Genomic DNA, 21,038 nt, shown 5'->3' with positions numbered 1-21,038 from the left:
AGTTATTGAACATTTCGCTCTCGCCCTACCATAAGCTTGCCGTCCCGGTTAGCTTAGTTGGTAAAGCGACTGCTCCGGTGAAGCGGTGGTCTCGGGTTGGAACCCCGGACCAGGACGAATTTTTCCTTAACTACGAAGTTTCTGAGAAATCTGTACAGCTTTCGTCTGTAGCCGTTGGCTGCGCTCGGGTGGACGTCAGTGAGTAATTACTCCCTTATTACAAATCTACTCCACCTTGGGGGATTACCCTAAAGCATTTGATCAACACAAAAAGCCAGTTTGCCTCGCTCACTCAAAAGCATGCCTCAGACCCAGCCCGTCACTCGTTAAACATTCCCCTGCAGAAAGTGTCTGAAATTGTTGCCATCACGTACCGCTGTATTACACATCATTCTCCACATTAACTGGTGATGCCAATTAGTGACCCTAATTCACTAAGTGTTTCTGTAATATAATTTGCCTTCTGTGCTGCGTGAGGAGCTCGTCCAGGCCCTCCATTTATCGCCTCGAACGAGCATTCCTCAGCGGTGTAAAGGTTGCGTGCTGGGCTCCCGACCCAAAGCACAGCGCTTCAATTCCGCTTTGCCATCTTTTTTCGTTTCGGCGAAACTGCTTTTTTACGCCACTGCCCCCTCGACCAATCAGAACTTTCGAGTCACACCAATGCCAGGTTTTTTTTTCGCCGAACGGTAGCCTGCAATAAAAAAAGCTGCATTATCCACTCGAAAGAATCGATGGCGCCACGAAGCTTCGTTCGTTTGTTTTCCACGCTCTCTGGTTATCGCCGCCGGCACGCGGCCTTATCGTTTTGTGTTCGCTGCATTAGACGCGACCAAAGGACTCTCAAAAAATTATGATCAAGATCTATGACTTCTACGATGATCGAGATATTTACCGACGATTTACCCACATCGTCTCGGAAGTTCTTCGTTGCCTTTAAGAGCGCGACCGGCTCCAACGAGAATACTTTACCCCATGTTCGCCGAGAGCTCGTAATGCTGTGGTCCTGAGAGCTCTGAAGCTTGTAGCGTCATGGTCTGTTGCGTAGGGCACATTCTCGACAATGCGGTACAGCTGGAAACTTGACGGGACGCTGAGAACAAGTGTTTGCAATTTGCGCTTCTCGCAAAAATTGATTATTAGTAACCAAAAACGCAATCCGGCGTCTCTCATAGCCTGAGTCGCTTTGGGACGTTAAACCCCATAAACCAAAACCAAACCAAAAACGCAATGCTTGCGCTTGTATCAAACTCGTGGCGTCAAGACAGAAAAAGGACCACCGCCTGGAATCGAGAAATGTGGCGCAGCTAAGCATGAGAAATGGTCCTCGAAAATTAGTCTTGACTTCGAAGTCAAAGTGTTTATTCAGGCAACTCAAAGGTACAGTTGCCTGGGGCGTAGACGAAAAGGCCTGACGAAGAGTGTGCGCCCTTCTTTCTCGTTAATAGCATTAACTGAAACGTGGCTGATTATATCTCAGATGATGACATCCTTTCATGGCAATCATGTTTTATATTTTTTCGGTGCGATAGAAAGAACAGAAGAAGAGGTGGTGTTCTTATTGCGATTAAGCAGCAGCTGATATCTATACCAATCGTTGCTTCTACTTTTCTCGAGCGTGTATTTGTCTCCTTGAAATGTACTGCTACGAAGATTATGAATTTTGTCACTTACTCGCCGATGTGTGTACGTGTTTTCCGAATTCTGTCCAAATTATGTTTGGCGACTTTAATTTCCCAGGCATAAATTGGGAAACACTATCTGTTTCTCCAAGTGATAAGGATGCGCACGCTTTCCTACAGACTTGTCTTGATTTTTATCCAACTAAGCTCATTACAAAGCCCACACGATCCTCAGGTACCACTGCGAATATTCTCGACTTGATTCTAACCAATAATCCCGATGCTTGTTCTAAAATATTTCACCTTAATCGTCTTTCTGACCGTGATATTATTACTGGGTGCATCAATGGCAGAATTATAGAAAGAAAAACTACCACCAAGCTAATCAGGTGTTACAGCAGAGCTAATTTTGACAAAAGGAACCATGAATTAACCTCTGTTTCTGGGCGATTCTTGGCTGAATCTACATTCCGTTCTGTTGAACAGAACTTGATAGTGTTTAAAACTACTCTAATTAACCTCATTACAAAATACATACCGCTTATCACAATTAAGTGCAGCAAAAGTGCGCCCTGGTTCAGTGGGCCGCTGCGAAGAGCTAATAATAAGAAAAAAACGTTTGTATAGGCAGCCAGTTGCTAACAACCAATTAAACACATGGGAAAAATACAAACAAAGTGATAAAAATTACCAAAAAGTGCTTAAAGCAACCCGTCGCCAGTTTTATAGTGACGTTTTGCCCACCATTCTATCTAATAACCCCCGCAGGTATTGGAGCTTAATGAACCCTCATTCGCGTGCTGATTCTTTTTTAACAAGTTTTAATGGCTACCAGCTGGACGATGTCCATTCTGCTCAGCTCTTCAACAATGCCTTCTCATCTGTTTTCACTCAAGAAGTCATCACCACCTCTCCAGTTGTCAGCCCATTCATGGCTATTCTATGCCCCCAATAGTCATTAGAGAAGGTGGTTTTCTTTCTTTATTAAGTAATCTTAAAACTACCACAAGCGCGGATCAACTGGGTTTTAACAACATAATACTAAAAAACATATCTCACAGTATTTTCCAAGTCTTGTCTGCACTTTTTTCTCAGTCTTTATCATCTGGTTCCATCCCTCACGACTGGCGTATAGCCAAAGTAATTCCAATTTTCAAATCTGGCGTTCGCTGTCATCCACTAAACTATAGACTCGTTTCATTGACTTGCACCTTCTCCAAGCTCCTTGAACATGTCATACACACTCAGATCATTCATTATCTTGAAGATCATAACATCATATTTAAATATGCATGATTTTCGCAAGGGCTTTTCTTGTGACACTCAACTCGCCGGTTTCACTATCGACTTATTTACTTGTTTGGATGCAGCAATTCAATTCGATCCTTTGTTTTTAGATTTTTCGAAGGCATTTGAACGGGTTCCACACCACAGACTACTTCTCAAGCTATCGCATCTTAATATTCGCCCTCAGGTACTAGCATGGATTAAAGACTTCCTTTCATCTCGCGTTCAGCTCACTTCTGTTAATGGTTCTAACTCTACAATGGCCCGAGCCGCCGCGGTGGCTCAGTGGTTATGGTGCTCGGCTGCTGACCCGAAAGTCGCGGGTTCGATCCCGGCCGCGGCGGTTGAATTTCTTTGGAGGAGAAATTCTAGAGGCCCGTGTACTGTGCGATGTCAGTGCACGTTAAAGAACCCCAGGTGGTCGAAATTTCCGGAGCCCTCCACTACGGCGTCTCTCATAGCCTTAGTCACTTTGGGACGTTAAACCCCATAAACCAACCAACCAAACCATCTACAATGGCCCATGTCATATCTGGTGTGCCCCAGGGGAGTGTGCTTGGTTCCCTGCTCTTTCTAATATTTATTATTGACTTACCACATTGCATTTCTTCCCAAATTAGACTGTTTGCTGACGACTGTGTTCTGTATAGCACCGTTACAAATGACTCTGACCGACAATCTTTACAAACTGACCTCTATTCTATTAACACTTGGTGCCAGCTGTGGCTTATGACCCTAAATCCCTACAAGACAAAGCTAGCCTCCTTTACTAGAAATTCTTATCGCATCCCAACCACATACTCTGTTAATGACATAACAGTTGAGACAACTTCCACTTACAAGTATCTAGGAGTTTGCCTTCAATCAGACTTAACCTCGAACTATAATATTAATTTCATTCTAGCAGCTGCTAACCATTCTCTTGGCCTTTTAAAACGTAACCTTCGACATGCTCGGGCGCACGTGCGTAAACTTGCTTATGTTACACTAATTGGACCTAAAATTGAGTACGCTTCCGCCATATGGGACCCAGATCAAGCCTACATCAAAGATAACATAGAATCCCTGCTAACCGTGCTGCTCGTTTCATTTATTCTGATTACTCACGTTTTACTACCGTCACGGCGTTAAAAGCTCGTTCTGGACTTGACAGCCTTTCCCATCGTCGTAAACTGGCCCGCTTAACTCTTTTTCACAAAATTTACCATCATCCGTTGCTTCACGACGATTTCTTTCACTTACCCTCAGCAGTGTTTCCACGCCGTGACCATCCTTTCACGATTAAACGCATCACATGTCACACTTCAAGTTTTGCGAAATCATTCATACCCAAAATCATTATTGATTGGAATCGGCTGCCTTCCACAATCGCAACAGAAACGAATGCGACATCATTGCACGAAGTTTTAAGAAATCAAAGCGATGCGTAGTTTTCTTCTAGTTCTGTTCTGCTCACCGTAATGTGTTTGAGTTTTGTTTTTTCGTTCTGTTTATTCCGTTGTTTTTGTTTTTGTTCTTTTTTTTCATTTTGTTTATTTTGCGTGTAGTTGTTTCGCCACATTTCGAGTCTTGCTGACTACCAGTTATTGCTCTTTTCTTGCTTCTTTTCATGTTAGATGTTCCTTCTATATATTCAAGTAGTAATTTTTACCACCCCCTATGTAATACCCTCGTAAAGAGGGCCTTTAGAAGTACCCTGAAATAAATAAATAAATTCGAGAGCGCTAGACATTCAGCGCATAAAATAAACACAAAATGAGATCGAAATAGATAAAGAATTGGTTAACATTGAACTGAAGTAATTTCATATCGAACATTTATGTACAATGGGACAAATACTACGAGAAACAACAGAATAAAAACGAAAAAACGAAAAGAATGGTTATTCCTAGAGTGACAACAGGTACATGGTGATGCGATTTTTGAAAGGTTTCAGTGGCTTGCTTTCTTCAAAAATGTTTAGAGCAGGATGGTGGTCGTTTAAAAAACTGTAAATTCTGTAGCTAAGTTTCTGGGCGCCGTAGTTCGTACGTATTTATTCCTTATTACAACATATGTGCCGTGCTTGCGACAATGCTGTGGTTGCCATTCCTAGCTTAGGATGAGAGTCGCCCCCTGGTCGTTAGAATCCTTTAATCTCTCGACGCTGCAGTTCATCCTCTTCGGCCCATTGTGCACACCCACCGTGCAGTTTCCGCATCACAACAGACGCGTGATTGGGTTTCGTTGAACAGGAGGGCGGAATGCGCCGGGAGAGAGCGGAGGCCGCTCCGGCGACCCACACGTGCGATCCAGATTCCCCTGGCGGCGCGGGGGCGCGTTTCTGGGTCAGGAGGCGGAACCGGGGGCAGCGGAGAGAAAGCGGCCGCGCCTTCAACGAGGGAACAAGGTTATCGGCTTAAATGGCCCTTACTCCTCGCCAGCCCGCGACGGCTTTCTACCAAATGAGTACTGAAGGTGGGAATTCCCATTCACAACAGGGCATAATATGAAACACTCGTGTATAAACCGGCCTGGCTTTGATATCGTCTGTGTCAACAGACCGACGTGCCGAGCGGCATCGGTAGCGCGCCCTGCCGTTGTCCAGGGGACCAGAATCCTCGGCATCATGGGGCTTACACCAGTGAGGCAAAACTATCAATAGTACTATCGATACTATCGACAGTTGATTCACTATCGAACTACCGATGGTAAAAAAGGCTATCGACAGTACTATCCATAGGGCGCTATCGATAGTATTATCGATAGTTAGTACTTTCGGTAGTAGTATCGATAGTACTATCAATAGTACATTCGGTAGTTCTATTCATAGTTCCATCGATAGGTGCATCAATAATACTTGTTAAATATAGTACTATCGATTCTATAAAATCAACCAGGTGCACCCACTGCATCCTAAACTTGGTTTCCCCGAGTGTGTGGCATGGAGGTGATGGTATGAGTAACTGACAGGACTCGCCTGTTTTCGCGGCCTACTTGTCACCGAGCTCTGCGGACGTTCCCTACGTAAAGTATCGCAAATGTTTTGTATCGCAAATGTTTTGGTTATGTTGCAGGCCAACAAATGCATAATATAAATATTGTTACTATCAGTAGTCTTACCATCGACAGTTTCACTATCGATAGCCTTGCTATCGGTAGCGGTACTATCGCTAGTAATACTATCGATAGCAGCACTATCGATAGTAATACTATGGGTTCTACTATCGGTAGTAATACTATCGATAGTTATTTTATACAATCGATAGTTTCAAAAAACTATCGATACTATCGATAGTCAATTTTCCGATAGTTTTGCATCACTAGCTTACACACGCACAACAGAGACCATGAGGCGGGAAGGGTGTTGTGTGTTTTTTCGTTGCCGGTCGCCCCCTTGTCTGTGTCTCGCTTCGCGCCGTAACTGAATACAGAACCAGCTGGTCCGAAGACGTCTCAACGCAGAATCTGGCACTTCGCTCCACACATCGGGTTATGAGGAGTTGTCACAGGAACTCTACCATCGCTCACCTTTTGGATTCATTGTTGCAACCAACGTTTTACCCTTCATATCAGACACGGATGACACACGCGAATATCGCGCAAGTAGAAAGTGATCCATCGTTTTTCTTAATTTATCTTCGCCTAAGTGAAAAACTACGCCAAAGCTATGCTTTTGATGTTCACCTTATCAAAGCGACATACTTTTACCAAAGAGATACCCTGCAATTGATAAGGCAGACTGCCACTCAGTCAGTGAAGTCAGACTTCCAAGTGGTTCCGCCGTCAGCACGGGACCCCTTCCTATAGTCTACATTCAGAAAGGACCACAAGTGGGCTTTTGCCACACAATTCAAATTTTAGTTGGTTAGCGACGAAACGGACCACCGACCCGTCAATTTTTTATTTTATTTATTTATAGATACTGAGATCTTGTACAGATCATAGCAGGTTGGGACAAAACAAAATACAAGCATATAAACACACTCAAATTCATAACATTTGCAGACAGTTTTCAAGCAGCAGTAAAAAATTATGATTAACAGTCTCGCTATTAAGTTTCTTCCAATTAGTAATTGTCCTCGGAAAAAAAGAAGAATATTTAAAGCAGTTATTCCGCGCGTTCAAAGGGGTTATTGTTAGTGCATGCCTTTGTATCGTGTTATAACCTGAGGAGTAAGAAAATAATTAGGAGTATCTACTTTATAATGTCCTTTTATAAGCTGGAAGAAGAACTTTAATCGACAAACACCATTGCGCTCAACGACTCGGAGTAACCCACTTCGCCTCACGAGCTCGCTTAGAGATGCACGGCCATATGAGTAAAAAACAAATCTAGCTACTTTATGCTGTATGCGCCCTAATTTGTGAATATTTGTTACCGTGAAAGGGTCCCGAAGGATTGCGGCATATTCTAGAAACGGACGGATGAGGGAATTGTACGCCAATAGACGAACACTAGGTTCACTACTTCACGACTATGCCTTCACTACTATGCCTTCTGATTACCAAAGCCAGCTGTAGAGGTTCTCGGCAAATGATAGGCACTCTCTATAACAACTGGATATAATCCGTGTCACAGGGGCACCTAAGCGGCATATCTTTATGGTATCGTTATCATCATCACCAACCTAACTACGTCCAGTGCAGGGCCTCTCCCATGTACAGTCTTTGTCAAAAGTAACCAGGCTGCATGGTTTGCTTCTAGCTTGTATAGTGGAGCCCTTGTGGCTTTCCTAAAGATCAAAACGTGTTGGAAGGTAAGAAGGCCCCAAGTCCTTACCTTTAACGACCATTTGAGCTTCAGGGATGCTGTAAGGGCTCCACTGTACGAGCTAGAAGCAAACCATGCAGCCTGGTTACTTTTGAAAAAGACTGTACCTCCAATTAACCCAGTCCTTTGCCAGCTGCGGCCACCCGCAAACTTCTTAATCTCATCCCACCACCTCGTCATTGCAAGGCCGCGCTCGAGAAAAAAAAAAAAAAGCAATCACGAGCCCCCTGAGACCGGTTTCCGGGCAGCCTCGCTGTGAACGGGTGGGTTTCCGAAACACCACGTGCTTCACGATACAGGCGGTGAATTGCGCTGAGCTGGCAGCGCGAAAAAGAAAAAAAGAAAGAAAAGGGGGGGGGGGGGGGGTGAAGCACGGCGAATGCCGACTCGCGACCCGCATCGCACAGGTACGGGGTTTCACCAGAGCAACGCTGCGTGTACGTGGTTGGCATCTCGTTGGCTTCCTCCCGTCGCCGCGGCGCCCCTGCAACGGAGCGGAGATGCGCCCCGCACTCGCATGGCCACACAACATTAGGCATTTCGTCGTAGCCATGTTCACGTCACGTATTGGGCCCCTTGGGTGCGGATTTTGAGGCGACACAGGATCGGCGCAGACCGTCAGAAGACAGTCAGGTTGGCGGACGTAAATGGGAAGTTTGCGGGGGCGATGTCGATGCAGCTGGCACAGGGCTACACTTATTGAAGACGAGGTCCTCAACGGAAAGCTTGATCAGGGTGGATGTTTAGGCGAGTTGGTTGCTCATGGTGTGGTAAGGTGTACATAGGCCAAACCGGGAGAAGCCTAAACGAGAGGCTACGGGAGCACAATAAGAATATAGAAAATAGGAAAGGCAATCTTTCAGAACATTGTGAGGAATGCATGCGAGCGTCCCGATGTTCGATGATTACCATGTGATTAGCAAAAGGAGGAAACAGCTAACATGGGAGATTATTGAATCAGGACGAATAAAACACTTAGAAGATAGGTGTGTAAGCATTCCGTCTGTATCTCTATCAAAGAAGGAGATGATTTTTCTTGATGGCTCGGACAAAATGTGAAAAGTTACTTGCGGTGTGATAGGCTTGTGGGACGATATTTTGATGCTTGCGCAGTATTTAAAAACTGTTTGTGCATTGAATAAAGATTCAGTTGAAAGTTAGCGCCCGTGTTGTCGTCTTCGTTGTGTCCTTGTCTCGAGCGCTACAGTTTTTTCACCTCAAGGGGAATCTTGGTTGACGATGATGATGGACTGTAAATGTGTACATTCGGATATCAAGAAATGTGGGCTCAGCATTCCTAAAGCTCGGGTTTCCAGGAGTACACATAGGCAGTTGAGACGATCATGAGAAAACTAGTGTAGCGGTGGTGTAAAAGCCAAATGAAAAATTTCTCCAGCGATGACAGAGCTGTTTGAGTTTTCTTGTCACCATGGAACACCAACTCACCCAATCTGCCGTACTTCCAAAGCGTATCTTTTTTCCCATCTCCACTGACACCAGGGGAAAGTTAAATTATCCAAGTAAAATTCTTGTTGGGACTAGTTGGTTCACGGTGAAAGCACTAGGAAGACGGCGAAACCAAAGGGGACACATAGTAGATCGAGGCATAATAAATGAATAAGAAAATAAGCCTCTCCCGCAGCACTACTGTAATTCAAGGAGAGGGCTGAATCGGGCTGGTTGGTTCATGTTGAATGGTACGGCAAAACAGCGCTGACGGACGGGACGGAAGAAGATGAGACAAACACATGATATCGGACGCCTTTCACATTCACACATTAGGCAACTCATGTGTAAGCCAACCATCGGTGGCTCTATTCCCACAGGAGATCGCTTTTCTTAATCATTGATGATATCCGGAATGTATGCCTTGTCATGTTTACACCGCAGTTTTCCCTTCTATGCTTTATATTGCACCCCTCTTTCGCAATAAACCATTTGGTTGTTAGTTCAGCGCATGTGTTTGTCTCATCTTCTTCCGTCCCGTCCGTCAGCGCTGTTTTGCCGTACCATTCAGCACTACTGTACCGCGGGTATAAACCCAATGGTGATATAGAAGAATTGGCCCGTAGGCAATTGAGGTTTTGCCACCCGAAGGTAAGAAAAGACCAACAAACGACAGGACCAGTGCCTCCTACAATTTACCTTCACAATCAAGAGTGCGAATGAAATTCATCCATTCATCCTCCGCGAGTCTGGTCTTTCTCTCTTCAAACCAACAGATAGCTTATCAATGTCTACCTTTTTCGATTAATACTAATTTAACATACAAATTTGCTTGAATTTTCTTAAATCGGCGAAAAACTGCGACGCCAACCCCTGGCCTGAGTCACACAGTTAGCCAGAGGGCGTACCCTGTCAGATCGGTTGCTCCCTAGCCTCGGCGTAATTTATGCCGCAGCAGCCGACTGCAGTTTCTCCCCGGTCTGGAAAATCCTAGAAAATTCTATTGTTGAATTTTTTACCGAAAAACCATCATAAACTACCTGGCCGTCACTGTTTTAGCCCAAATAGGCCGTAGTTTGCCTGGGAGATATTTTTACAACCCGCACCGATAGATACAAAACGCGCAGTATGTGTCCACTGTTCAAGCAAACTCCATCATTCATCATCATCCTCAGTTATTTTCCCTTGAGGACCCCTAGGCGGGTCATTACATAAGGGTGGAGCAAAAAAATGAAATCACAAACAATAAGAACATTTGGAATATAACAGTGGAGAAGGCAAAATGAAAAAAATCATTACAAAATGAAAAAGGGACCAATCACAGGCACACCTGGCCTCCACGCTATATCAAGTGGACAACGGGAACACTGATTTGCAGACAAGGGTTCAACAATTTGAGAGAAAAAAAAAATGTAACTCGTGCAGAGGTGGTACTCAAAAGTGCCGGGCATTACACTGTAAGTGCGCTAAGGAAAAAGATAAGATAAAAGCACGGTTTTCAATTTATTTGGATTGCGCTCAGTTACAACTGCCTCAGGCAGCTCATTCCACCACTGTTCAATGGCGGATGGCAGGAAGGTTTTTCTAAAGGCATTGGTGGTGTTGTGGTCGCCACCTATGAACTTAATAGTGGCGCCCTCTTAAGCTGAAGCGCAGCTAGGGGGTTTGGGAATAAATCACTTTGTGTTTGGTCCTGGAGCGGAGTGATCGCCTGGCTCTCTTCTTCTTTCTCACGCCTCCCGGCACGACAGCACGGGAACGCCCACGCAACAGGTGGAACCATGTAATCGCTGTAGGCTCAGACTGTTAAAAAGGCGACGAGATGTTCTATTGGGAGGGAGTAGAAGTGTGCAGTGCAGTTGAGGAAAACTGTAGTATAACTTGTGGAAAAGGCAGAGTTGGGAAATTGTACGGCGAAAAGACAGTGGCGGTATGTCAAGCGATGTTTTTACGCCAGAAACACTGGTCCTGCGATCATAGCATGAAGTAATAAATCGGGCTGCGCGACTTTGTAATGATTCATCTAATGCTTCAATTCCTATAATTAGGCTAGTCTGCAAAGAAACATCTTTTAGGGACAAAACTGTCAGCCTCGGCGGATGTCACTAATATCGAAAATCACGCGAAACGTCTGGCTAAGAAACTGAACAGCCAATAACCATTTAATTAAGCGTAGTCTGGTGGTTACGGCTAACGGCGAGGTCATAGCGAAGGACAAGACGGCATACTACCATAGTGGCAATAAAGGAGTAATTACTTATTGACATCCATCCGAGCGCAGCCATAAGGCTACAAAGGAAAGCTATAGAGCTTTCTCAGAAACTTTGCAGTTAAAGAAAAATTCGTCCTGGTCCGGGGTTCGAACCCGGGACCACCGCTTCACCGGAGCAGTCGCTCTACCAATTGAGCTAACCGAAACGGCATGCTTATGGTAGCCGCGCTCGGGTGGATATCAATGAGTAATTACTCCCTTATTCCAAATCTTCTCCACCCTGGGGGATTCCCCTAAATATTTGCCCACCATAGCTGCAGTTTTTGAAGCGGAGGAAAAGGCGTGCAGCCCAAGGAAAACGTTTTTTTTTCACAAAAGAAATGGAAAGGGCACGCGTGTGGCGCGCAGGAGTTGCATCCCTTTGCAGTCTGTCTTTCAACCGACCAACGAATCCAGGTTTTTCAAAAGCAGGACAGCATTTAGAAGTTTTACAATGAGTCGCCATGTCGCTACCATTCTTCACCTGCCTTTTATGCTGTTCAGCCGTAAAAAGATATCGCCATAAAGATATGAATAACTTTTCGCGCACAAAGCTACACGAGTACTTCAGTATATTGTAATTGCCTTTTGCCTCACATTTTGTTTTTATGGTTTATAACTCTGTATATGCGTCCTCTTTTCTGTGCTTTGTATATATGTATGCCCTTTTTACATGTATACACACTGTTTCTGTTTAATCCTGTACCGTATAGCATTTCTCCCTATATACCGCCGGTCGCTGTTCTGTAAACGTCTCCGGGACTCAGTCGAGGCCCAGTCCGTCATTTTAGCCCGGAGAACGTCCCAGTGTATAACTGGAGAATAAATTGAATTGAACTGAAATTAAATTTAAAGCCCTCTCCTGTCTGCCCTATGTCTATTCAAGACCGCAGCCCAAAGGAGTGACGTACGCTGCAATACGGTGCACGTTTCTGGCTGCATTCTCAATCATGCTTCCTTTACACCAAACACACACACCTGCGTTAGCTTGCGAGGTGCAGATAGAACAGCCGCTCCTTCAACCTGCGTGAGGGGCAACGGCTGAAAGGACTCACCTCGGCCCGTCTCTTTTTGTTGTTAATTTCCGCATGTTATTCACCGAAGCGGGTTTAAGCTTTTCCAGAAGAGTTTCAGACACACTCGTGGCCATGTGATCACGGTACCCCGCTTTGCGAATTTTTCATCTCTCCGTCAAAACTCAGTGCCAGACTTGCTTTTGGCAAGCTTGGAAGATACAACGGCTCTATCTTACTGGTACTCACCTACGGGGCAGAAACGCGGAGGCTAACAAAGAGGGCTCAGCTTAAGTTAAGGACAATGCTATAGAAGGAAAAATGATAGGTATAACGTTAAGAGATCGGAAGCGGACGGAGTGGGTGAGAGAACACACGCGGATTAATGGCATCATCGTTGAAACCAAGAGGAAGAAATGGGCTTTGGCAGGGCATGTAATCCGAAGGCAAGATAACCGCTGGTCCTTAAGGGTAACGGAGTGAATTCCAAGAGAAGGCAAGCGTAGCAGGGGGCGGCAGAAAGTTAGGTGGGCCGATGAGATTAAGAAGTTTGCGGGGATACGGTGGCCGCAACTCGCAAAGAAGGACAGGGTTAATTGGAGAGACATGGGAGAGGCCTTTGCCCTGCAGTGGGCGCAGTCAAGCTGATGATGATGATAATGGATTGCGCACTATTAAAGGGAACAAGTTCTGTGAACGAAGTCCACTATGAGGTTTTGAAAAGCAGTCTTGGATGAGGGACGCAGCAGCCGCCCAGGGAAAGTGGACCGGTGTCGCAGGCCACTCTGGAACGTTAACGCACCGCCTCAGGGGCAACCTCATTGCGGCGCTAGATCACCGCCTCGGTCTATTCCATTAGACAAGCAGTGACCCTTGTGCAGAATGAGTGGCTGATAGGGAGAGTGCATTTGGCCTATATGCTGCTGCTCCTCCGCACCGCCGTTGAGAATAATTCCTCGCAGGAGTATCTCGTCAGTGAGAGTGTTGAGGGCGGTGACCTTTTAGCTGCTCGGCGTCATGGCCCCTCGGGGTGCGGTTGTGGCTGGAGCAGCGGCCCCTATCAGCCGCTTACAGCTTTTATTTTATTTATTTATTTACAAAATACTGCGGACACTGAGTCCAAGCAGGGCGGGCGAACAAGTCAATCAAGTCACACAAAAAAAACGCAACACTTCAAAAAAGAACAACACAATACAGCAATAATTGTTTAAAACACATGGGACAATGGTCCAATGAGTTTCCAATCTCTTATTGTGCGTGGAAAGAACGAAAACTTGTGTCTGTTCTAGCCAATATAGGGGTTAGAGAACTCGGATGGGGTTGACGAGTTTGTGTGGTTGGTGCCGGGAGGGCGCGGGGATCAGATCGCGAAAATCGCGGGAAAAAAATCGATTTTTGGAAACCGAGTGTTTCGGTACCTGCAACGCCTAATCTATGTTGTATCAAAATGGTTTGGCTTAAAATGCGCTAAAAGTGCCCGAAAAAAAATTAATTTGTCAGTGCGCAGGGCGAGAAAATTGCTTTAAATCGCGCAAAATCGCCGCAGTTCGCGGAGCCATATCTCGTCTCTCCCGCCACCGAGCGCCGCCATCTTGGTATCGTTCGGAACCTCGAAGTTCCGCCGTGGTGGTGGTGGAAAACATTTATGTACACTTACACTACTGGAGGCGCTGACCCAGAGGGGGCCAGCCCTTACAAGTACTAGGTGGAGGTCCCTAGTTCGGGACCCCAGTGGTGTCGGCCGCCACCCGAGCTCGCGCAACCAAGGCCCGTTCCGCCGTTCCGTTTCTGAATTCTTCGGTCATCGCCATATTGCAACAGTCGGACAAACACAAAAGAAGCGTGGGTCTGCCAGAGGTTGTCACACGGGCTCTCCGATGAAAGCGGGCCTCTGATTGGCAGCCGTGATGAAAGGCGTCTCCCCATTGGTTGCTGCTGCGGCAGCGGCAAGCTGGCAACCACAGCGGAACGCTGCTGTCTGCTTCAGAAACGACGCCGGCGTCTTTGTTTGGTGCGCAGAGTTGGTATTTCTGAAAGATCCCAGGTTAGCGACGGATCGTCGCACGTTTGAAAAGAAACGAAGCACGCCTTCGGAAAACGGAAGCGCCAGCCTCCTGCGGCAAGAAAAAGACGCGAGAAACGGAGCACCCGACTGCACATGTGGATGACGTGCCGCGCAATCTTGCACCGTGCGACTCCCCAAGCCGACAAGTGCCCCGTCGACAACGGAGACTCTCGCACCTCGGCCGCCCATATAGACGCTTTACAGCGGCGTATCATGGGGGCTGCCATCTTTGATCACGTGATCACGCCGCCATTACTCGCCTCCTGACCGCTCGGCGCGCGCCTCGTCGCGAAGGCTGCTGCGTCTGACGGTTCGGTTCCGGCAGGCAGTGTTTTGGCTGATACGGTTGTAAAGGAGTGGGAAGATGAAACTATGGTTTGGCCAAAGCTTGGAAGGACATGTGAGAACCATAATTTGACCACTTCACGCGTGAAAACACTATCGGACTTCATGTCGCGGAGAGCCGCTGAGCTCTCCGCCTGTTCGAGGCAACGGACGGATCGCCCGAATGCTTGTCTTTGCATGCGCTGAAGACTCTGCTTAATGTTTTTTTTATTGTTAATATATAAAACGGCAATGTTTAATGTTCTTGCGGCCTTACAGGTTGTTGTCCTTTCTGTACATGCATGCAGACACTGGTCTGAAACGCTCACATGCACATCGTATGCATTTGTTTGCACCCTGTTAACGGTACGTGCTTAGGAAACCTGAAATATTTCTTACTGGTTGATTAAACATAGAAAAGCGACAAAAATAAATAGACACACAAAGGTTGACTATCATGGTAGCAGTACCATGTATCAAGCAGCCGTCACAAGCTGGCGTGCAATCATTTCGAAGGATTCCGCGATTGTTATATAACGCGCGCATGGCAACGCGTTCATGCTAGACGAATTTCACAATAACGTCAGCCTCATATAAAAAATTTTGGTACGCTCGACGCTCGATATGCGGACATGGAAATGCTCGTGGTCTCGTTGGTTGTAATTAATCAGCTTCACTCTGAGCGTACGGAGTCACTTTTAGTGACTGTCTCGCATGGACCGCGAGCAAGTGACAACCGTCCGGCACAGCAGCCGTAAACCAAATGCTGTAATCCGAACACGGTCCACGAAAACCGCGCTACTTGGAGCGAAATTGAACAGTAGCACCAAGACTGCGTGTAATACACGGACTGACGGTAAGCGTTGTCGGCTCGCACGGCTGTGCAGTGCATAACAAACAGCAGCCGTATGAAGGAGCGTAAGTAGTCTTATTTTTTTTTCGTTTCTAATTCGGCCTCGGGCGCTCGTTTTACTAATGGTCACAGACCACAACTTAAGATCAATGCGGTCTGAGCACAGTGCACAATAACTGAAAGCACGCCGTCATGGTTTCGGTGGCGGAACAGCTTCTTCATGCGGCTGTGTTGTGCACTTACCCTCGACGATTTTCCAAGATCGAAACCTTTCTTTATTAGCTATCTAGCGCTGGCGAACGTGTTTGTTGCATTCGCCAGTTCGGAAAGGGTGCGTGGCGAACGGGCGCGAACATTGGCATTACCTCCTTGTGCAGTTCGGTTTCGTGAAGCTCGCAAACGATCACATCCTGAACCTTTAACTCTCTGTCGCAATTCTTGCAATCCACAACAGAGCATGTGTTTCCTCTGCCTTTTCACATCGTAGAAAGAACACATTCGGCAACCACCCGCGAAATTTCCGCTGCTGCGTCGAGGCGTACACGCCGGCGACTTACGAGGCAAGTAATGGTGCCGTGTTCGGAGCGCACGTGTGGCGCCATCTGGTCTCAAACGGAAGAACTGCGCGCTGTAAACGGTCTATATCAGCAGCCGAGACCACATCGCTGGAGGCGACGCGGATCGAAGGTCACCATCGCCGGCAGAGTAGTCGGTGACACGGACACGCAGCCTGCGAGTGAGCCGTCGACGAGCTACAATGTGATGACAGAACCGGACGAATCGTCGCCCGAACGTCGCACCATTCAGGCGCGCCTCGAGCCGCGTTTCGTGTCAGTGGTGACAGCAGAAGCGCAGGCATGCGATGTTCGCGACGTACTTCGCGCAGTATCCGCAACCGAACGGAAGTTCAGTTTGATGGAGCAGCAAGGCCATCAAACTTTGGCCTCCTGTGACACTGAGTTTATTCTGGTGCAGATTTCCGCGGTGAACTCCTTGGTAGCGAAAACTTTGGGCCCAAGATGCAAACAGCCTTCCATGGGTGTGCACTGCGATACCAGGCTCGGTCTGGCCGTGAAAATGGTGCTTCAATGCCCTGCTTGTAGCCCAATTGAAACCCAGTGGTCCTTTCAAAGGAAGGAAGGTGCAAGAGTGTTTGATGTGAACATTCGTTCAATGCAAGCTATCACAGCAATAGGTAAAGGGAAAACAGCTCTGAATGATTTATGGGCCACCATGAATGTGTCGAATCGTGGTTTACACCACAAAACTTTCCAGGGCCACTTGAAGGGGCTCTTCAAGCCTGCTGCAGAGGAGGCTGCCGACAACATCTTTAGGGATGCTGCAGCTGCCGTAAAGAAAGTGTGCAGCGAGATGGAGGTTGGCTTCACCAAAAATGTGACCGTTGTTTATGATGACACCTCGCTCACGCGCGGTCATAGCTCCCACATTGGGGTAGGCTGCATAACGGAATTCCACACAGGGCTTGTGCTGGACAGTATTGTTCTGTCGAACTTCTGCCTTGGATGCAGCCTGGGCCAGCGGAGTATGACCTCACGTACCTTCAGTGGAGGCATCAGTGTCAAAAAAACACTGAAGTTGGCTCTGGCCGAATGGAAGTGGAGGCCGCTCTGCAGCTTTTCGGTCGTTCATTGGCCAAGAATGACCTGCGATATACGGCAGTTGCCTCTGATGGAGACAGCCATGTTTTCCAGGCGCTACAAGATGAGCAGCCTTTGGGTTTATAGCAGTCACAAAAGAAGACTGCACTGGTCTTAGCTCCATTGTGAGCCAGGCCAGGAAAGCAGAACCACTGGCTGGCAAGGGTGGGCTCACACAACACCTGATTAAAAAGCTCACCAGCTACTACGGCCTGGCCATCAGCAAGAACGTCAACGATGTTGCAGCAATGCACAAAGCTGTCATGGCCACTTACTGGCACGTGACTTCTACGGACAGCGACCCTCACCATGCGCTGTGCCCCCCTGGCCCCCTCAGCTGGTGTGAGCAGACAGCAGCAGAAGCGAAAAAAGAAGCACAGCCTCCTCATAAATATAAGCTTACGAGCAGAGTTGCCCAAGCCATGCTGCCCCTGTATCAACGCCTTTCAGACGTACTACACTTGCTGGAGCGCTGCAAGGATGGAAGGACACAGAATGCTGCTGAGAGTTTGCACTCAGTTATTTGGTTCGCACTCTGAAAGGATGAGCATGCCTCACTATTTGCAGTAGAGACTGAAGTAAATGAGGCAGTAGTGAAGTATAATTCAGGGACTCAAAGAGCCTACTCGGAAGTGGGTGCCACCTTGGGCGTACATCCTGGTGCCCTTGCCGTCCAGAGGGCTCAAGAAAAGGACCAAGAACGCCTCAGGAAAGCATCAAAAGCCCACCAAACAAAGAAACAAAGGTGCAAGAAGGTGCCTGACAGCAGTGATGCAAAATATTACAGCTCTGGTGCTTTTTAATAAATCTGAAGGGCTTGCAAAACTTTGCAGCCCGTTTTCTCAATTGCGTTTTTTTTTGTCGATTACCTCGCGCGTGGAAAGCATAGCACCACAATGGCTGAACCGATTTTGATCATATTTGTTTTGCTATGATCCATAAACTGTGCTGTATTTAAAGACAGTCTTGAAATGTTTCTTTACCTCTGCATTATTTTATTATTTCACAATAACTACAGGACTTTATACAGTGAAGCACAGTCATGTGCATGTCATGTTCAGCAAAAAGTTATTAGCGCACTAAAAAAATCGAACACTGTCTTGGTGTAGATTAGACATTTGGGCAAACATGCAAAGTATTTCCGACTCACTATCATGTTTTGTAACTGTGCCAGGCTTTCCACAAGCAAGGAACTTATAAATTCTTATAAAACAAAAACTAATAAAGATATATTTATGAAATTTTATATTTGTCTTTTCACTGCAATGTGCAGTGTGTGTGTGCTAAATTTCAGCTCTTTCTGCCAAGAAATAAAAAAGTTGGTTCTGATCCCCTCCTCCTCCCTTCGATGAGGGATCCAAGCCAAGTTTTTTTATGTAATAAGAGGGAAATAAGTTCTAACCTAAGCTTTCTTCTCCGATGTTCAAGTAGTTCAATTTTATTAATCACCATTAAAGTGGTTTGGGAGTCAGTCCTTGCACATTTATCAAAAATAAACCTGACAGCTCTTCTCTGTATTCTACTGAAGAAGCGTAGCTTGTTGGGCCAGTTGGTGTTGGGCCAGTTGGAGCGTTGTCCTGTGTAAATGCGTCCTTTTAGCTGGTTTTCTACGTTCTCTGTATTCTTTCCAGATTTTTTACGTTAGATTTAGTATACGGGTCCCACACTATGCATGAACATTCGAGTTTAGGTCTAATATTGAAGAATAACAAAGTAGCTCAATGTTAGAAGGTGTATTTTTTAGCTTATGTCCTCAGCAGCACAATTATGTCTTAAGCAGCAGAAGGGCCCTGTCCCTCTTGGAGCTTTAGATTTCGCAGACGCGAGCAGCTTCACTTTTTCGGGCTATTCTGCACAGCCAGCGATGCTCCCCATGACGTTCGTCCCCTCTTCTCTGGCCCTCCCTTATAAAAATAGTCTATAGACTTCTTTTTGACTCTATTGACTTCCTATAAATATTGCTTTTTGACTATTCATAGTCCATAGACTGTCTACAGACAAAAGTGCACTAAATTCGTATGGCCATAAATCTACAGATTGTCTATAGGCTGTCTAGGGCATTTGTATTGCCCATAGCCCGTTCTCTAGGATTTGTCTATAGGCAGTCTATATACTTTATAGATCGAATTCTATAGACACTCCATACACTGTCTAAAACTTTTTTTGTAAGAGCTGGAGGCCACCTTCTCACCTTAGTGCATAGAGCAGACGTGGGCGACGTATGCGAGTCACTCTGCGTGGCCACGGCTTCTGTAATGTTTTCGCCGATCATCTGGAAGCGCAGAACGGCCGAACGATTTATTGAATTGAATTGAATTGAACTTTATTCCACAACAAAAAGATGCTGCGAGGAGGACAGGAGAAAAGCTGTGTGAACAGCTTGAAAAGCCCTGACCCCCCATCACACGGGGTAGGACAGAAGCGTGCGGCAAGAGAACACAGTCGGATATGGCAACATCGTTGAAAAAGTTAGTATAAAACAGGCAAGAAGAACTAGAAAATCATATCACAACATTATACAAACAATAAACGCAGTTCTTTTGGTGTTATATCTGATATGTCAATGTTAGCATCCTTTATCATGTGATTCAGAAGTGTAGGCAATTTAAATTTTATCATTTGATTTCCATAATTGGTTCTGCATTTTGGAACATACCACATCTCAGGATGGCGCACATTATAAGCAGAAATGTTTTTCTCTAGCCTTGCTAGGCTAGTGATGGCATCATTATTTTTTATTAAACTGAGTTTATATAAGTGGCACAGTCTGTGATCGTTCATCGATGAAACTTGTATTATGTGGTACTTCTTGAATAGGCCTGCTGTGTGGAAGCGATATGGAACTTTACAGGCGAGGCGTAAAGCCCTTTTTTGCAAGACAGTAAGTTTGCTAATGTTTCCAGCTGTTGTTGTTGCCCATACAGAAAACGCGTAATTTAATAAAGAGGAAAATAAAGAGTTATATATGAGCATGTTAACAGGTATCGGAAAATTGTAGCAGTAACGGCGCATAACGCCAGCTGTCCTGGATAGCTTACCAACGATATAGTTTACGTGATCATCCCATGTCATGTTTTCTGAGAAATACACGCCCAGTGATTTAAAGCTCTTTACCACTTCAATTTCAGTGTTATTTAAAAAAATGGAAGGTCGCTGGACATGTCGGGGGTGAAATAAAATAGCCTTCGTTTTATTAATGTTTAGCTTTAGGCAGTTAATTTGAGCCCAGGCATTAATCTCGGACAACGTTCTATTCGCTCGGATACCTAGATCAACACACGATTTGCCTGAAAAGAATAAACTTGTGTCGTCAGCATAGATTATGTAATGTGCCGTTGCATCAACGCGAACTATCTCGTTAATATAAAGAATGAAAAGAAATGGTCCCAGGATGCTTCCCTGTGGGACACCTGTTTTGATTGACTTTGATGTGGAGTGTTTTCCTTCAATGACGACAAACTGAGTACGGTATTGTAAGTAAGACGATATTATATTAGTCACTAGAAGGTGCAACACACCAATTAATGTGCGTAGCGCGAGACAGCAGGTTGTCCCGGCACAGTCCTTGTGCTTCGGGGATCCGGACCTCAGTTCGGTGTTGCGGGGTTGGACACTAAATTGCAACGCCGTGCAGTCAGAGCGAAATCGCGTTCGTACGGGCAATATCCAATAACGCCACATGAACGAAGTATGGTCTCCATTGGGCATTTGATTTTGTACTAAAGGTCTTTCTGGAAAATTTTGATGATAAGCGACGATGATATTA

At 46.0% G+C, this 21,038-nt stretch overlaps 1 protein-coding gene and 1 pseudogene across 2 annotated transcripts in view; both read left to right on the top strand.

The window, feature by feature from the left end:
• Positions 1–21,038, top strand: part of LOC149337810 (uncharacterized) — a 309,160-nt gene that overhangs the window by 44,294 nt on the left and 243,828 nt on the right. The window lies entirely within an intron of this gene.
• Positions 16,377–18,277, top strand: LOC149337813 (uncharacterized; annotated as a pseudogene).

The sequence above is a fragment of the Amblyomma mixtum genome, chromosome 7 (genome assembly GCF_055824585.1).
Source record: "Amblyomma mixtum isolate Tamu chromosome 7, ASM5582458v1, whole genome shotgun sequence".
Classification (NCBI taxonomy): domain Eukaryota; kingdom Metazoa; phylum Arthropoda; class Arachnida; order Ixodida; family Ixodidae; genus Amblyomma; species Amblyomma mixtum.
Note: the sequence above shows the minus strand (reverse complement) of the source record. Positions and strands in the feature narration are given on the sequence as shown.